This window comes from Oryx dammah, unplaced genomic scaffold, assembly GCF_014754425.2.
Source record: "Oryx dammah isolate SB20612 unplaced genomic scaffold, SCBI_Odam_1.1 HiC_scaffold_28, whole genome shotgun sequence".
NCBI classification, from domain to species: Eukaryota; Metazoa; Chordata; class Mammalia; order Artiodactyla; family Bovidae; genus Oryx; species Oryx dammah.
The window spans coordinates 88135545-88152888 of record NW_024070212.1 but is presented as its reverse complement, the minus strand read 5'-3'; positions in this window follow the sequence as shown (position 1 = coordinate 88152888).

Here is a 17344-nt window from a genome sequence, read left to right as displayed (position 1 = left end):
ATTGCCATGTTAGAGATGCATGACCTAGAGCCCTTTAAAGTCTCAGAGAAATTCTACAGTAAAACAAAACAAAACAAAACAAAACAAAAAACCTCTTCAGCTTTGCTAAACCCACTATTTCCCAAACATGCTTGAACATGGAAATTTTTATTTTGTAGTAATATGTATCAACATTAGGAACATTAGAAAATACTGCACAGAACAAACTTTAGAAAGTGTAGTCTTATATAATTTTTTGGCTGCAGATAGATCGTAGTTTAGGATTTTAAGCCAGGCCAAACTTGCACTGCTACCTTCTCCCCTGAAAGGGTGGGTCTCGAAATTTTTTGTGCATCAGAAACACCTTGACTTCAGATTCCATAGTTCTAAAGAATTTTCCTTCCTAGAAAGTTCTTGGGAGATGCTGATGTTGTGATCCACACTTTGACTATTGGCCTGGACATTAGGAAAGTTGTTGTCCATTTCTAAACTTTGTTTCTTTATTTGTAAAATGGAGACAATCATGACTACTTCATAGCAGACAAAAATAATAAATAAAAGAAGGCTTCATTCACTCAAGTATTTTGAGTGTTTACTATGTGCAAAATATGTTGCTTACTGTGGGGATACTGTGATGACTGCAATAGAAAAGGTCCCTGTCCTCAAGAACTTCCATCCTGCCTAAAGGAAGGACGTGAGATAACTGTGTGTATCGTGTGTATGATCATACATGGCCCATTGGACGTGTGCATTAAGCATTCATTCCGTTGCTTGTTTCTCCTTTATTCACCTCCAGATAAGCCTTACCCATTCCTACATCCCCATCTGCATCCATAGACATCATCTACTCCACATTTTTCCCAAACCCAATCATATTAATCCTATAGTCCACAACTCAGAACCCACCTCCTTACTGGAGTCTTTCTTAAGTATACCATGCCATGATTACTTTTCATTACATTAAACTTCTATAATACTTATACCCTACTTTCTATGTGGGACTTTAAGTGCAATCATTATTTTCCATTAGTATACATATATAGATATATAGATAATCCTAAACAGATTGTAATAATCCAGAGGAGATGGGGGCTTCATGCCTTACCCATGTCTTCAAATACTGATGGAGTACCTACTAGGTACAAGACACCAAGGGCATGTTTTGCTTACCTCAGAGTGTACTGTTCACCAAAAATGCTCATAAAATTGAATACTTGACGAATGGCTCAGATGGTAAAGTGTCTGTCTACAATGCGGGAGACCTGGGTTCTATCCCTGGGTTGGGAAGATCCGCTGGAGAGGGAAATGGCAATCCATTCCAGTGCTATTGCCTGGAAAATCCCATGGACAGAGGAGCCTGATAAGTTACAGCCCATGGGGTCGCAAAGAGTCGGACACGACTGAGCGACTTCACTTTCACTTTCATAGAGCCAACAAAGGTCCATCTAGCTAACGCTATGGTTTTTCCAGTGGTCATGTATGGATGTGAGAATTGGACTGTGAAGAAAGCAGAGCGCCAAAGAATTGATGCTTTTGAACTGTGGTGTTGGAGAAGACTCTTGAGAGTCTCTTGGACTGCAAGGAGATCCAACTAGTCCATTCTAAAGGAGATCAGCCCTGGGTGTTCTTTGGAAGGAATGGTGCTAAAGCTGAAACTCCAGTACTTTGGCTACCTCATGCAAAGAGTTGACTCACTGGAAAAGATTCTGATGCTGGGAGGGATTGGGGGCAGGAGGAGAAGAGACGACAGAAGATGAGATGGCTGGATGGCATCATTGACTCAATGGACGTGAGTTTGGGTGAACTCTGGGAGTTGGTGATGGACAGGGAGGCCTGGTGTGCTGTGGTTCATGGGGTCACAAAGAGTTAGACGTGACTGAGTGACTGAACTGAACTGAACTGATAGAGCCCCTACTATTTGGTGCAAAGTGCTAGGAATTCAGAGATAAATATAATAATGGCCCTTTTTGTTATATTGTGAGTTCTTTGGAGGCTGAGACAATGTTGGTTTCACATCTGAATCCTTAGCAGGAACACAGTATCTGGCACAGTGGAGGTTTTATTTTATTTTAAAATATTCATCTATTTTAAAAATAGATAAATAAAAGAATGCTGCAGAATAACTTACAGAAAAGTGGCTATAATACATGGTGGCAAAAACAATGATAGAAGTCCACCCAGAGTTCTATTAAATCTTAGAGGAAAAAGTTTCTCTTTCTACAGAGTAGAAGTCTTCCTAGGAAATAGGAAAGTTACATGAAGCTGATTGTGAAATATGAGAGCATTTCTCCAAGTGAAGATTGAAAGAAAAGACCGTAAGAGGAAAAGTAGATGCAATGGTCTTACAGAATAGAAGTATGAATTTTTATTAAAGAATGATAGAAATGAAAGTGATTGCCAAGAGTGGATAAAAATAAAGTGGAGAATACAGGGAAGCAGATACGAACTTGGAAAGGCATGTACTATATGCAAAGGAATCTGAATATTATCTTAGGCTAGTGGTTGTACACCTGGAGGCCTGTTTCATGTGCCAAACCAGATTTTAGATAAGGTTAAATGACTTCCCAATATTAAAAATGGTAAATTTTTACATAAATGTTCAGACTTTTTTTCTTTTCTTGAAAATTTGAAAGATTTGGCAATACTAGGCTCATATTTTTCATGGCATTCATAGCTAGTGCTAAGTAGAGGTTGATCCCATAATTTGGGGTAAATAATGAAATAATCATGCTTTGATTTTCCATGTGTTTTTTATCTTAGGTTTATTTATTCATTCTTCATTCATCAAACATTCCTGAATATCAGGTATCAAACTCTGTGTAAGGGAAGTAGACAAGGGTTCACAGTCTAGCAAAAAATATGAGTCTATAAATAAATTTTTACCAGAGTTACCAGCACTTTGCTAGAACTCTTTACTGGTATGGAGTAAGGGAAGTCAGATAGACCTGGTAAAGACCTGAAAGCCTTCCCAGAAGAGCCGAGATATGAACAGTTTCTTAAACATTGAACAAATAAACCCCTTCCAAAAGAACAAATGGGGAAATGGGTTTCCCAAAGAGAGAGCAAAAGTGAGTGTGCTTGATACGGAAAGGGAATTAAAGAAAAATTTTGTATGGCTTGACATAGGGGGAATTAAAAAGTAAAGGTTGGGATGAAGAAAAGTGACTATAGGCAAGGGTGAGATCACACAAGTTTTTAGCTCTTGTATGAGGAAATGTAGACTGTGTTACCAGGAATACCATGGCTGCATAAATAAAGTACAGATGTTCTGGGCACATCAATGGTGACTCTGATATTCTACAAATTCTGAAATTTCTTAGCACGATTTTCTTAGAAAGAGACTAGGCTTCAAAACATACTTCAAAATATTTTCCAATAAATTAATGGATACAGATAAAGAGTACTATTAGATTTTATATTTTCGGTGTCCCAGAATCTTAAGGCTGGAAGTTATCCTATGCAGTGGTCCTCAACATTTTTGGCACCAGGGATGGGTTTCCTAGCAGACAATTTTTCCACAGACTGGGAGAAGGGGTGGTTTCGGGATGATTCAATGCATTGCACTTATCATGCAGTTTATTTCTATTATTATTACATCAGCTCCACTTCAGATCATCAGACATTAGATCCAAGAAGGTGAGAGACCCCTGCAGAGAGCATCTAACCTCTCATTTCCCAATTAAGAAATGAAAGCACAGAGAGGGAGAATCTTGCCTAGAGTCACACAGGATATACAAGCAGAACTAGGTCTAGATTCTGAGTTTCTTCTCCTCCTTAGTCTGATGTTTAGGTTCAATCTCTCCACTCCATTCAAGGACTTCCTGTAGCATAATCAAGCTGCATTGCTGAGTCCTGTTTTCTAGAATCAATTGCCTTTCTCAAACTGTTTTTTTAGTAACAATTTTTATTTCCAGTGATTTTCATTTAAAAATTGGAATTGCGTTACCCAGGTCGGTGGAGGGTTCGGGGGGAAGAAAGGGGGTAAAATTTTGGTTTATAGACAATGTAAAATTGCTCTTAACTTTTTTTATTAAAATCATCTAATTAGAGACATTATGCTCTTTGGGGCAAGTCACAAATCAGAAAAGAAACTTTGCTAATGTTTTTGGACCATGTCCATAAGGAAGGGGACTTGGGAAGTTAGAGGTGAGGTGGGGGAAGGGATTAATTACATTGTAAAGGAGTCACGAATTATCCCTGCACAGCGGCTAGGATCTGGGCCCCTGAAATTAAAAGTCTACAGGAAATACAAGCAGGCTGTCTGCCTGAACACAACTCTTAGATGAAAAAGTTCCTCTGCTTCTACATCTGGCTTTTCTCACTCTTTTTCCCATTCAGTAGCATTTGAGTAGATTTAGAGAAAAAAGTCTTATACCACAGCAATTGAGAACAAACATTTCAAACAAGCACAGATTATAAACAACTAAAGAGCACTGAGCAGAGAGATAGGAAACCAATGAGTATCAATCAGTCTCCCAGGAAACCTCCTCCATTTCCCAGCAAGCCAACTAGAGGTGGTCCTCATTATTTGTCAATTCTGTATGTGTGAATGGATGTGAGAGCTGGACAATAAAGAAGGCAGAGTGCCAAAGAACAGATGTGTTTGAACTGTGGTGTTGGAGAAGACTCTTGAGAGTCCCTTGAACTGCAAGGAGATCAAACCAGTCAATCTTAAAGGAAATCAACTCTGAATACTCTTTGGAAGGACTGATGCTGAAGCTGAAGCTCAATACTTTGGCCACCTGATGTGAAGAGCTGGCTCATTGGACAAGACCCTGATACTGGTAAAGATTGAAGGTGCAAGGAGAAGAGGGTGACAGAGGATGAGATGGTTGGATGGCATCACAGATTCAGTGGACATGGACAAACTCTGGGAGATGGTGAAGGACAGGGAGGCCTGGCATGCTGCAGGCCATAGGGTCATGAAGAGTTGGACATGAGTTGGTGACTGAGCAACAACAACATATGTGTGAAATCACAAGCTTGCTAAAATTTATTTGTAATCCCCCAGGTCAATACTTAGGGGGCTTTCATGTTCATTCACAGACATGCACAAGGTGGCAGAAGTTTTGAGATGCTCATCACACATGACACCAGCTAAGTTCAAACTAGGAGATGCTTGGCCTTCTCATCTTGGCTCGCCCTATAAATGAGCATCCTCCTTGTGTCCTAACAGCATCATGTTGTTCACACATTTTTGTTCTCTGTTGGTGATTTTACTGTTGAAAACGCCACCACCAAACATAGTTGCAATTCTGCCTAGCATTTCTAAGCGTAAGAAGATTGTGATGTGCCTTACAGAGAAAAATATGTGTGTGTTTGACAAGCTTCCTTTAGCCATGAGTTATAGTACTGTTGGGTGTGAGCTCAATGCTAATGATTCAACAATATATATATATTAAATAAGGCATCTTTAAACAGAAATTCACATAAAACAGGATTATGAATTGATTAGTTGACAAAGATGTTGTGAACAGAGGCTCAGAGGAGCCTAACACTATATTTCCCCTAGGAGCCATGGTTCAGTATTTTCTAATTTGGTACTTGTGGCAACTTTATAGAACATAGTTCCACAAATAACAAGAATTAGTTGTAATTCAGTGACAGCGCAGAAGTCTCCAAGTCTCTGACCTCTTTAAACCAGCGCCACTCATCTCCAGAGGCACTTCCCATTTCCTTTCTCACCATTAGTTTTCTCCATGGCACTAATCACCTTCTGATATATTCAATAGTATGGCTTTAATTGTTTATTTTTTCCTCTCTTCTCTAGAAAGTAAGTGTACACACTACTATATATAAAATTAAAAACTAATAAGAACCTCCATGACAAATAGTTGGGGAAAAAGTGTAAGGCGGCAAATTTTATTTTCTTAGTTTCCAAAATCACTGCTTACAGTGACTTCAGCCGTGAAATTAAAAGATGCTTGCTCCTTGAAAGAAAAGCTATAACAGACCTAGACAGCATATTGAAAAGCAAAGTTATCACTTTGCTGACAAAGGGCCAAATAGCCAAAGCTATGGTTTTTTCAGTAGTTATGTATGGATGTGAGAGTTTGACCATAAAGAGGGCTGAGTGATGAAGAACTGATGCTTTTGAACTGTGGTGCTGGAGAAGATTCTTGAGAGTCTCTTGGGCTGCAAGGAGATCAAACCAGTCCGTTCTAAAGGACATCAATCCTGAATATTCATTGGAAGGACTGATGCTGAAGCTGAAGATCCAATACTTTGGCCACCTGATACAAAAAGCTGACTCATTGGACAAGACCCTGATGCTGGGAAAGACTGAGGGCAGGAAGAGAAAGGGACCACAGAAGATGATATGGTTGGATGGCATCACTGACTCCATGGATATGACTTTGAGCAGACTTCAGGAGATAGCAAAGGACAGGGAATACTGGCATGCTGTAGCTCCTGGGGCCACAAAGAGTTGCACATTTTAGTGACTGAACAACAGCAGCAAGAGGAACCTACTGTACAGCACAGGGAATTCGACTCAATACTCTATAATGACCTATATGGGAAAAGAATCTTAAAAAGAGTTGATATATGTATACACATGTAAGTATAACTGAATCGCTTTGCTGTACAGCAGAAACTAATATAACATTGTAAATCAACTATGCTCCAATAAAATTTTTAAAAGGTAAGCTTTACGAAGGCAGGAATATCTGTCTGTTTGGTTCAATGCTCTAACCTCAGCACTTAAATAATTAGTGCAGAGTAACCATATAAGAAAGAGTTGAAAGGGTGAATGAATGGATGAATGAATTACAATATGCTTGTCAAGACTTCTGGGAGGAAAACCAGCAGGTCCTGTGTCTCTTCCTGATTCTATTAGTCTCTTGGTGACTATATTACTTTAGCTAAAATATGTGCTTCATTAGGCTTGTACTTCTTTAAGCTTCATTCACAAAGCACAAGGGTGTTCTGCTTTGAAAATAGAGAAAAGCTACGGATACGCCACCTAGAAAAAAATACACATTCAGATTTAACATTTTACACATATCTTCAGGTGCTTTGCAGAATGCTATCTATAATTTGTGGATCTCAGTTTGAGAAATGGCAGCCTTGGACTAGACTGAGTATCTGAGTTATCCTCTTTTAACCTCTTTTTTTCTGACCCTCCCTAAGGAAAACAAAAGTGATGAAAACTTACCATATACACAGCTTTGGGTTAGGTGGTATGAGGAAAGCATCAGTTCAGTTCAGTTCAATTCAGTCGCTCAGTCGTGTCCAACTCTTTGCGACACCATGAATCATAGCACACCAGGCCTCCCTGTCCATCATCAACTCCCGGAGTTCACTCAAACTCATGTCCATTAAGTCGGTGATGCCATCCATCCATCCGTCTCATCCTCTGTCATCCCCTTCTCCTCCTGCCCCCAATCCCTCCTAGCATCAGAGTCTTTTCCAATGAGTCAACACTTTGCATGAAGTGGCCAAAGTATTGGAGTTTCAATTCAACATCAGTCCTTCCAATGAACACCCAGGACTGATCTCCTTTAGGATGGACTGGTTGGATCTCCTTGCAGTCCAAGGGACTTATAAGAGTCTTCTTCAACAACACAGTTCAAAAGCCTCAATTCTTCAGCACTCAGCTTTCTTCACAGTCCAACTCTCACATCCATACTTAACCACTGGAAAAACCATAGCCTTGACTAGACGGACCTTTGTTGGCAAAGTAATATCTCTGCTTTTCAATATGCTATCTAGGTTGGTCATAACTCTCCTTCCAAGGAGTATGCATCTTTTAATTTCATGGCTGCAATCACCATCTGAAATGATTTGGAGCCCAGCAAAATAAAGTCTGACATTGTTTCGACTGTTTCCCCATCTATTTCCCATGAAGTGATAGGACCAGATGCCATGGTCTTATTTTCTGAATGTTGAGCTTTAAGCCAACTTTTTCACTCTCCACTTTCACTTTCATCAAGAGGTTTTTTAGTTCCTCTTCACTTTCTGCCATGAGGCTATGTCATCTGCATATCTGAAGTGATTGATATTTCTCCCAGAAATCTTGATTCCAGCTTATGCTTCTTCCAGCCCAGCATTTCTCATGATGTACTCTGCATAGAAATTAAATAAGCAGGGTGACAATATACAGCCTTGATGTACTCCTTTTCCTATTTGGAACCAGTCTGTTGTTCCATGTCCAGTTCTAACTGTTGCTTCCTGACCTGCATACAGATTTCTCAAGGGGCAGGTCAGGTGGTCTGATATTCCCATCTCTTTCAGAATTTTCCAGTTTGTTATGATCCACACAGTCAAAGGCTTTGGCATAGTCAATAAAGCAGAAATAGATGTTTTTCTGGAACTCTCTTGCTTTTTCAATGATCCAGCAGATGTTGGTAATTTGATCTCTGCTTCCTCTGCCTTTTCTAAAATTGACTTGAACATCTGGAAGTTCACAGTTCATGTATTGCTGAAGCGTGGCTTGAAGAATTTTGAGCATTACTTTCAAGCGTGTGAGATGAGTGCAATTGTGCGGTAGTTTGAACATTCTTTGGCATTGCCTTTCTTTGGGATTGGAATGAAAACTGAACTTTTCCAGTCCTGTGGCCACTGCTGAGTTTTCCAAATGTGCTTGCATATTGAGTGCAGCACTTTCACAGCACTGTCTTTCAGGATTTGAAACAGCTCAACTGGAATTCCATCACCTCCACTAGCTTTGTTCCTAGTGATGCTTTCTAAGGCCCACTTGACTTCACATTGGAGGATGTCTGGCTCTAGGTGAGTGATCACACCATTGTGATTATCTGGGTCATGAGAGGAAAGCATAGGAGGTACAATAAAAATAACACTCAATTTTCAGCCTCAGTGGTATAACAAAAGAAAACAGAGAGTAAAATATAAAAGAAATGAATTTTAAATGGAGGGCATATACTGGGCAAAGACAATGATATGAAAAATTCAGGAGATGGTTGTGGAATGAATAGTTCTGGTTTCTATCTGGGAACCCCTGTCAAGCTTAACTATACAACTAGATTAGGAAAGAAACAAGTTGTCTTGTTTTGTCAGCAAGCGGACAGGAAGACTACAGTCAACTGCAACTGAAGCTATCATGAATAATGTTGTTCCATCCCCACCACCTTGTCCTACTGCCAAGATAGTCAATGTCTAGACCCAGTGGCCAGGAATTGCTTTGTTTTCTTTTTTCCACCCCTATCATTTATTATGCATGCACTAAGTACCTGTTCTGTATCATATATTTTCATATACACAGTCTCGTTTATTCACTACTTTTTTTCAGATGAGAAAGTTGAAATTCAAAAGCCATATTTATTGGTAGAGCCAATGCTAAGAATCCATGGCTTATGACTGCAAATCCATGTTCTTTATCTTGAACCATACTGCTCTTGCCTGGGCATGTGTGTCCTCAATTGTAGTGGAGTAGAATTTGAAAGGATATATGGGAAGGATGCAGAGATAAGGATGTAGCCTGAAGGAATTTGGAACAAGGTAATGGACATGTGTCAGGATGTTATAACAGAGACACCAAGTTAAGATAATGCACCACAGAGAATGGACTGTTTACACCATGCTGCAGGTGATACCAGCATTGCTATACCCCTAAAATATAAACATCTCCTCTTAAAATGTTTAATTATGATACCATTAAATCACAATAAATATTATTATTTTTTGAATATATGGTTCAGGAGGTGAGAGACAAAAGACTTGTTTGAGTTCTTAGAACTGGTCAGGAAAAGACCCAGACTTTGGACCCAGGGGTGAATGATTCCACAGTTGGCCTTTTTCCTACCATATAGCATTGCTTTTCTGGTTTGAACGTAGACTTTGTTGTGAAGAGAGAACTCATCAGATAAGTATTCCATTCTGTACTTAGGAAAGTCTTACAGGTTTAGGTGGAGCCAATTGATTTCAAATGGTTCTTCTAGTAGACACTTTCATAACTCCCAATTTCCAACTTGTTTTATAGAACTCTTGGATCCCACATGTCTTCCTCCTGCTTTTATTTGAGGACATATGGCTTTCTAACTGGAATCCCTTCTCCATAAGTCAGTGAACCTTGATTGGACAGGAAATTAAGTTCCTTCCCTCTAGTTTGCACATTTGCCAGCTGTCCCCTCCATTTCCCTTTTACAGCCAAGATAATATGTGAAGACAGACCCTGTGTGTACCAGTTGGTGAGAAACAACAATGCTACCTCTTGGTTGAACCTGAAGAATGGTCCTACAGATGTTTCTACAGCCATTGTATTCCACACATCCTGCTCTCTGCTTTCACTTAACTAATTAGTATTGCCACAATTAGGACACCCATGCACCCCATCTTGGTGCCTCTGCTCAAACTATCTCATCTCATCTATGGCACCTTAACCTCAAATCTTCTTGGCTAAAACTTGTTTTATCTTTAAAACAAAGAAAAAAAGTAGCTCAAATGCCACTTCCTGTAAGAAGTCTTCACTGATCTCCTCCAATGATGGTGATCTCTGCTTTACATACTCACCTGTACACCTCTTAATGGTACCTTGCTACTGCTAAGTCACTTCAGTCATATCCGACTCTGTGCAACCCCATAGATGGCAGCCCACCAGGCTCCCCGGTTCCTGAGATTATCCAGGCAAGAACACTGGTGTGAGTTGCCATTTCCTTCCGCAATGCATGAAAGTGAAAAGTGAAAGGGAGTTCGCTCAGTCATATCCGACTCTTAGTGACCCCATGGACTGCAGCCCACCAGGCTCCTCCATCCATGGGACCTTCCAGGCAAGAGTACTGGAGTGGGGTGCCATCACGTACCTTATATTATCACAATTTATAAAAATGTATTAAAGTGTATTTTCTCCTTTACTTAACTACTTGACACCCCAGTTTTCTTATGACAGGAACTCTATGGGATTAATATTTGATTCCCCACAACACAGTGTCTTATATGTACTAGTTAAATTCCTCACCAAAATGATCATTGTCATCATACTGTCTCTAATTTAACAAGCACTTATTTTGAGCCAAGTTATTTTTCATGCATTACTTCCATTTTTTACAATAACCCTGAAGGGTATTTTTCAACATCCTCATTGTTCAAGTGAGGAAATCAAGACTCAAGTCAGCCAATAATTGGAGGAGCAAGAATTCAATCTTGAATCTAGGTTTCCAAAGCCCATTCTTCTTGACAATACAGTTTGATGTTACTGAAAAATATGCTTTAAATAAGTGAGGGATTGCATGCATTCATGGAAGTCTCTCACACCCATACCATCTGAAACAAAATTAAGATCAGAAAAAGGTCTCTGAGTACCTCCAATAGTTGTCAAGAAGTCCTTAAACAAAATAAATAAAGCCATTTGTTTTGAGAAGCATTGCAGTATAGTGATCATGAACACAAATTCTAGGGCTAGATTTCCTTCAACTGAATGCTGATTCTCCTATTTGATAATTAGGTGTTCTTGGGAATTACTTAACCTCTGTCCCATTTCATCATTTGTAAAATGGGCATCATCATCATGATCATCTTCATCACCATTCCTGCTTCCAAAGGTTTATTGTGAGAATTAAATGAGTCATATAAATAAGGAATTTAGGAATGTTCTCAAAAGCTTAGTTCAGTTTTTATTGGGCCAGCCATTGCAAATTGTTGGCTTATAGATGGGATCCAACTTACAGACTGTTTTTAACTGTAATTGTTTCACCTAGCATATTCTAAAGCAGTAATTTACTGCTAACATTTAAAATGCTTTAGATTATCCACAAAAATGCAGATTTCTCTTGGAAAATCAGACAATCTACTACCTCTGAAAACCTCTTGCTCCCTGGCCATAATCTATTGGTCCATGAGTAACAACTATTTTTAAAAAGCATGCTCCTAGGACTTCTCTCAGTGCTTAAGACTCCAAGCTACCAATGCAGGGGGCCTGGGCTGCATCCTGGTCAGGGCACTAGAACTTACATTCTGCAACTAACAAGCCCACATGAAACAACCAAGACTAAATGCAGACAAATAAATTAATTAATTTAAAAATTAAAAAAGGATGAACTTTTCAGTATATTATCAGAATCCTTATATGCAGGTCAAGAAGCAACAGTTAGAACTCAACATGGAACAACAGACTGGTTCCAAATTGGGAAAGGAGTACATCAAAACTGTATATTGTCACCCTGTTTATTTAATTTGTATGTAGAGTACAGCATGAGAAACACTGGGCTGGATGAAGCACAAGCTGGAATCAAGATTGCCAGAAGAAATATCAATAACCTCAGATATGCAGATGACACCACCCTTATGGCAGAAAGTGAAGAAGAACTAAAGAGCCTCTTGATGAAAGTGAAAGAGGAGCGTGAAAAAGTTGGCTTAAAGCTCGACATTCAGAAAACTAAGATCATGGCATCTGGTTCTGTCACTTTATGGCAAATAGATGGGGAAGTAGTGGAAACAGTGGCAGACTTTATTTTGGGGGGCTCCAAAATCACTTCAGATGGTGATTGCAGCCATGAAATTAAAAGATACTTTCTCCTTGGAAGAAAAGCTATGACCAACCTAGACACCACATTAAAAAACAGATACATTACTTTGCAACAAAGGTCCATGTAGTCAAAGCTATGGTTTTTCCAGTAGTCACGTATGGATGGAGAGTTAGAATATAAAGAAAGCTGAGTGCTGAAGAATTGATGCTTTTGAACTGTGGTGTTGGGGAAGACTCTTGAGAGTCCCTTGGACTGCAAGGAGATCCAACCAGTCCATCCTAAAGGGAATCAGTCCTGAACATTCATTGGAAGGACTGATTTTGAAGCTGAAACTCTAACCCTTTGGCCACGCTATGCAAAGAACTGACTTATTTGAAAAGACTCTGATTCTGAGAAAGATTAAAGGCAGGAGGAGAAAGGGCCAACAGAGGATAAGATGGTTGGATGGCATCACTGAATCAATGAACATGAGTTTGAGTAAACTCTGGGAGCTGGTGATGGACAGGAAGGCCTGGTGTGCTGCAGTCCATGGGGTTGCAGAGTTGGACACAACTGAGTGACTGAACTGACCTGAGCTGAACTATGTCACCTTATGCTCAAACACTCTCATTCATATTTTTTGCTCCTGAAATGGTGATCCCTGTGTTATGCCTATTCTAAAAATGTTTGAACAGTTATCTAACCTACCATGTGCTTCAATGAGTTATCAAATTTTCCAGTCCAAGTACAATTTTAAAGACTAAACCAGGTAAGCATTTATGAGTTGGCTGATAGAAAAATGAATGTTGGAATATATAATTAATGATCAGGAGAAAGAAAAAGCCAACAACAGTCATAATACTTCATTATCATAAAGTGTCATATCAAAATGCAGCATCACTCTATGATATCATATTACATGAAGGCTTGTTTATAAGGTTGGTCCCTTCCTGTGTCTTCAACTTTAAGGCCTTACTCAAATATTATACCTCTTTAGGTCTATCCAAATCTTTTAATCATATTCTCTAAACAAAACTCCCCTATCTCACAGTTTGAGAAATTCTGTTCTCATCCTTGTCACAGCCTTCTCCACCAGATGATGAATCTAGAACACAGAAGCATCATAGAATTTGCTTATGTGCCCCTTATGGCAAGGCAAAGTACCTTGGAATTATTTGAGAAGTCTGTATTTGAGTGAGTTTCAGTAAGAAAATGAGAAAAAAAAATCCACTTCCTAGCCTACTTAAGCAGAGAGTATGAAATGCAATTTTTCACAAATATTCAATAAAAAATTCAAAATGCATTAGGCATATAAATAGGTCAACACCCATTAGAAACATTTATGTTATTTTGCCCTTAGAGCCAGACATGAGTTGGCTTCCTCTTTGTTTTCTGTGCTAGGGCAGATGGCTTAAACTTTCTAAGTCAGTTTTCTCATTTTTTAAAATGAGAATTTCTATTTGTCCATCACATCTCATTTTGCACTTCACCTCCTATGAAAAGCCTTCCATAACATCTACAACTAGATTTAAGTGACTCTCTGTGAGCTCCTACAGCCCCCATGTTCCATCACACTACCCTTAAATTCCCTAGACTATCACTTCCAGAAACACAGAAATTATGCCCCGTTCACCACAGGATCCCTTGAACAGACGAAGTGCTCAGAAAACATTTGTTGACTGAGAAAGTAGATGAATTAATCAACGACTGAGTATACGTCCAAGATATTTGTAAGAACCCAGTGCAAGTTGTCAACAGTATTACCAGCAATGTCCAAAGTGGAGAAGCAAAGCTCAGAAGTCTGCTTTGGCCAAAACTGCTGTCTGTTGCTCCCATCTGCCGCTGTCCTGGCCCCAGTCCTTCTCCCATTACACTGCCCCTGAGCTTTTCTTAAGCTGACCCCATGCAGGCAAGGCTAGTGGGGTGTTTTCCAGCCTCACCAACCTAATTGTTCCTCATTTCCTGCCCATAAATGGTACAAGGTGTGGAGTTGCACCTCCCAATGTCCCTATTTCAATCATTTGTCTACATTAATCGACACTAATGGCTTTTACAAATGTAAGTCTTTAAGCTCCAGTAAGTTACATGTGTTTGAGGAGGCCATTGAAAAAAAGCAAATTCCCTGCTCCTTTAGCTTCCAGGGAAATGTTTTCCAAATATCCTGAAACCAGGGGCAGAACCTAGCATTCCAAAGCTCTGTGCCTTTGCTCAGTGATCCCTCAAGAGATTGGGTTGTTATTATTAATAAAGTGTGACTTTCTCCAAATGAAAGAACAAAGCCCTGTGTGTTACCAACTGCATGGAAAAGACAGACACAATCAGATTTGAATCACATCAGTTTACTTTGAAAAAATTGCATGTGTTTAACTGCTATTTACTTTAGAAATATTTTTAAGGAATTTAACAGCATAAGATTTTTTAAATATTTTTGTCCTTTAGCCCAAGGCTAGAGTACTATACTATCTGTTACTATCTCAGAAGAATCACTGTCAACCTTTTTGCATAGTTATTGTATTCAATATAATACAGTTTTATTATTCTCTGTTTTCATTTAATGTTATACCACAAACATATTTTTCTGGTTATAGTTCTAGTTTTAAGAGCTAGTGCTATTTGTTGTTAATATGTACAGTTTAATCTCCCTAATCATTGACTATTATTAAACATTAAATATAGGACCAACAATTTAAAATAAAAAAAGCTAATTTAGAAAGTAAGCAACAGACTAGGGAAAAATCCATAGCAAATATAAATTGTTATGAAAGATTCATTACCCACCTTGTCATTAGCCATCTAATCAGCATCCCTAATGAGAATTCACAAATATCATTCTGAGAACCAGACACAGGAAGGAAAAAATCTGATGGTAAGAATAGACAACAGAAAAAAATTGTTAAAAATTGTTTGCAAACTGTAAGTACAATGAATACTGTGAATAATTCAAAGTAAATTAAAAGCTGTGTGTGTGCTTAGTCACTCAGTAGTGTCCTTTGCAACACCATGGACTGTAGCCCATCAGGCTCCTCTGTCCATGGAATTTTCCAGGCAAGAATACTGGAGTGGGTTACCATTTCCTACTCCAGAGGAGCTTCCTAATCAAGGGATAGAACCTGCATCAAATTAAAAGGTAAGCCATATCCAATTCACCAAAACAAATAAAAATCTAATAATATAGTATTTACTTAATATATCTATATCTGTATATCTATATATGTAATATAGTATTGCTACAGTCCATGGGGTCGCAAAGAGTTAGACATGACTGAGTCACTTCACTTTCTTTCTTTCTATAGTTCCTTTTGGAGAAGGAAATGGAAACCCACTCCAGTGTTCTTACCTGGCAAATCCCATGGACAGAGGGGCCTGGTGGGGCTGCAGTCTATGGCATTGCAAAGAGTCAGACACAACTAAGCAAGTAACACACACACAAGACTAGTTAGCCAGTACATTTAGAAGACAATTTCAAAACTACATGATATTAACCCTATCTACTCCCCTAAAGTATACACTGAGACAAAGGCTAGTGTCCAAATAATTTATTTGGGAAATAATTCCTGGAAATAGGAGTTGGGAGCAGGGCAAATGAAACAGACAGAAAGAGAAAAGGAAAGAAAACTTATATGAGGATGAATCATTATTAATCTGGTCACCACACAGGAGAGTTATGCTTAATCCTGCCAGCACTCCTAAGGAGTCTTCTAGAATGTATCTCAGAATTATTTGCCCAGGAGGTCAATGGAGGCAGAATTTATTCACTGGCTATTGACCCCATTGTTCAAGCATAAAGATTTACTGAGCATGGCCCCGCCCATTAGAATAAGAACCAGTTTTCCCCTCAGTCAGTTTCTCCCATCAGGTAGCTTCCATAACACTCTTATCCTTCTTCATCAGAGGGCAGACAAACCGAAACCCACAATCACAGAAAACTAACCAATCTAATCACATGGACCACAGCCTTTTCTAATTCAGTGAAACTATGAGCCATGCCATGTGGAGCCATCCAAGACAGCTGGGTAATGGTGGAGAGTTCTGACAAAATGTGGTTCACTGGAGAAGAGAATGAATGGCAAACCACTTCAGTATTCCTGCCTTGAGAAAACCATAAACAGTATGAAAAGGCAAAAAGATAGGACACTGAAAGATGAACTACCCAGATTGGTAGGTGCCCAATATGCTATTGGATCACTGGAAAAAATAACTCCAGAAAGAATGAAAGACAGAGCCAAAGCAAAAGCAAAACCCAGCTGTGGATATGACTGGTGATGGAAGTGAGGTCCAATGCTGTAAAGAACAATATTGCATAGAAACCTAGAATGTAGGTCCATGAATCAAGGCAAATTGGAAGTGGTCAAACAAGAGATGGCAAGGGTGAACATTGACATTTTAGGAATCAACAAACTAAAATGGACTGGAATGGGTGAATTTAATTCAGATGACCATTATATCTACTATTGTGGGCAGGATCCCTTAGAAGAAATGGAGGAGCCATCATAGTCAACAAAAGAGTCCAAAATGCAGTACTTGGATGCAATCTCAAAAACGACAGAATGATCTCTGTTCATTTCCAAGGCAAACCATTCAATATCACAGTAATCCAAGCCTATGCCCTGACCAGTAATGCTGAAGTTGAACGGTCCTATGAAGACCTACATAACCTTCTAGAACTAACACCCAAAAAAGATGTCCTTTTCATTATAGGGGACAGGAATGCAAAAGTAGGAAGTCAAGAAACACCTGGAGTAACAGGCAAATTTGGCCTTGGAGTAGAATGAAGCAGGGCAAAGGCTAATTGAGTTTTGCCAAGAGAACGCACTGGTCATAGCAAACACCCTCTTCCAACAACACAAGCGAAGACTCTATACATGGACATCACCAGATGGTCAACACGGAAATCAGATTGATTGTATTCTTTGCAGCCAAAGATGGAAAAGCTTATAGTCAGCAAAAAAAAAAAAAAGACCAGG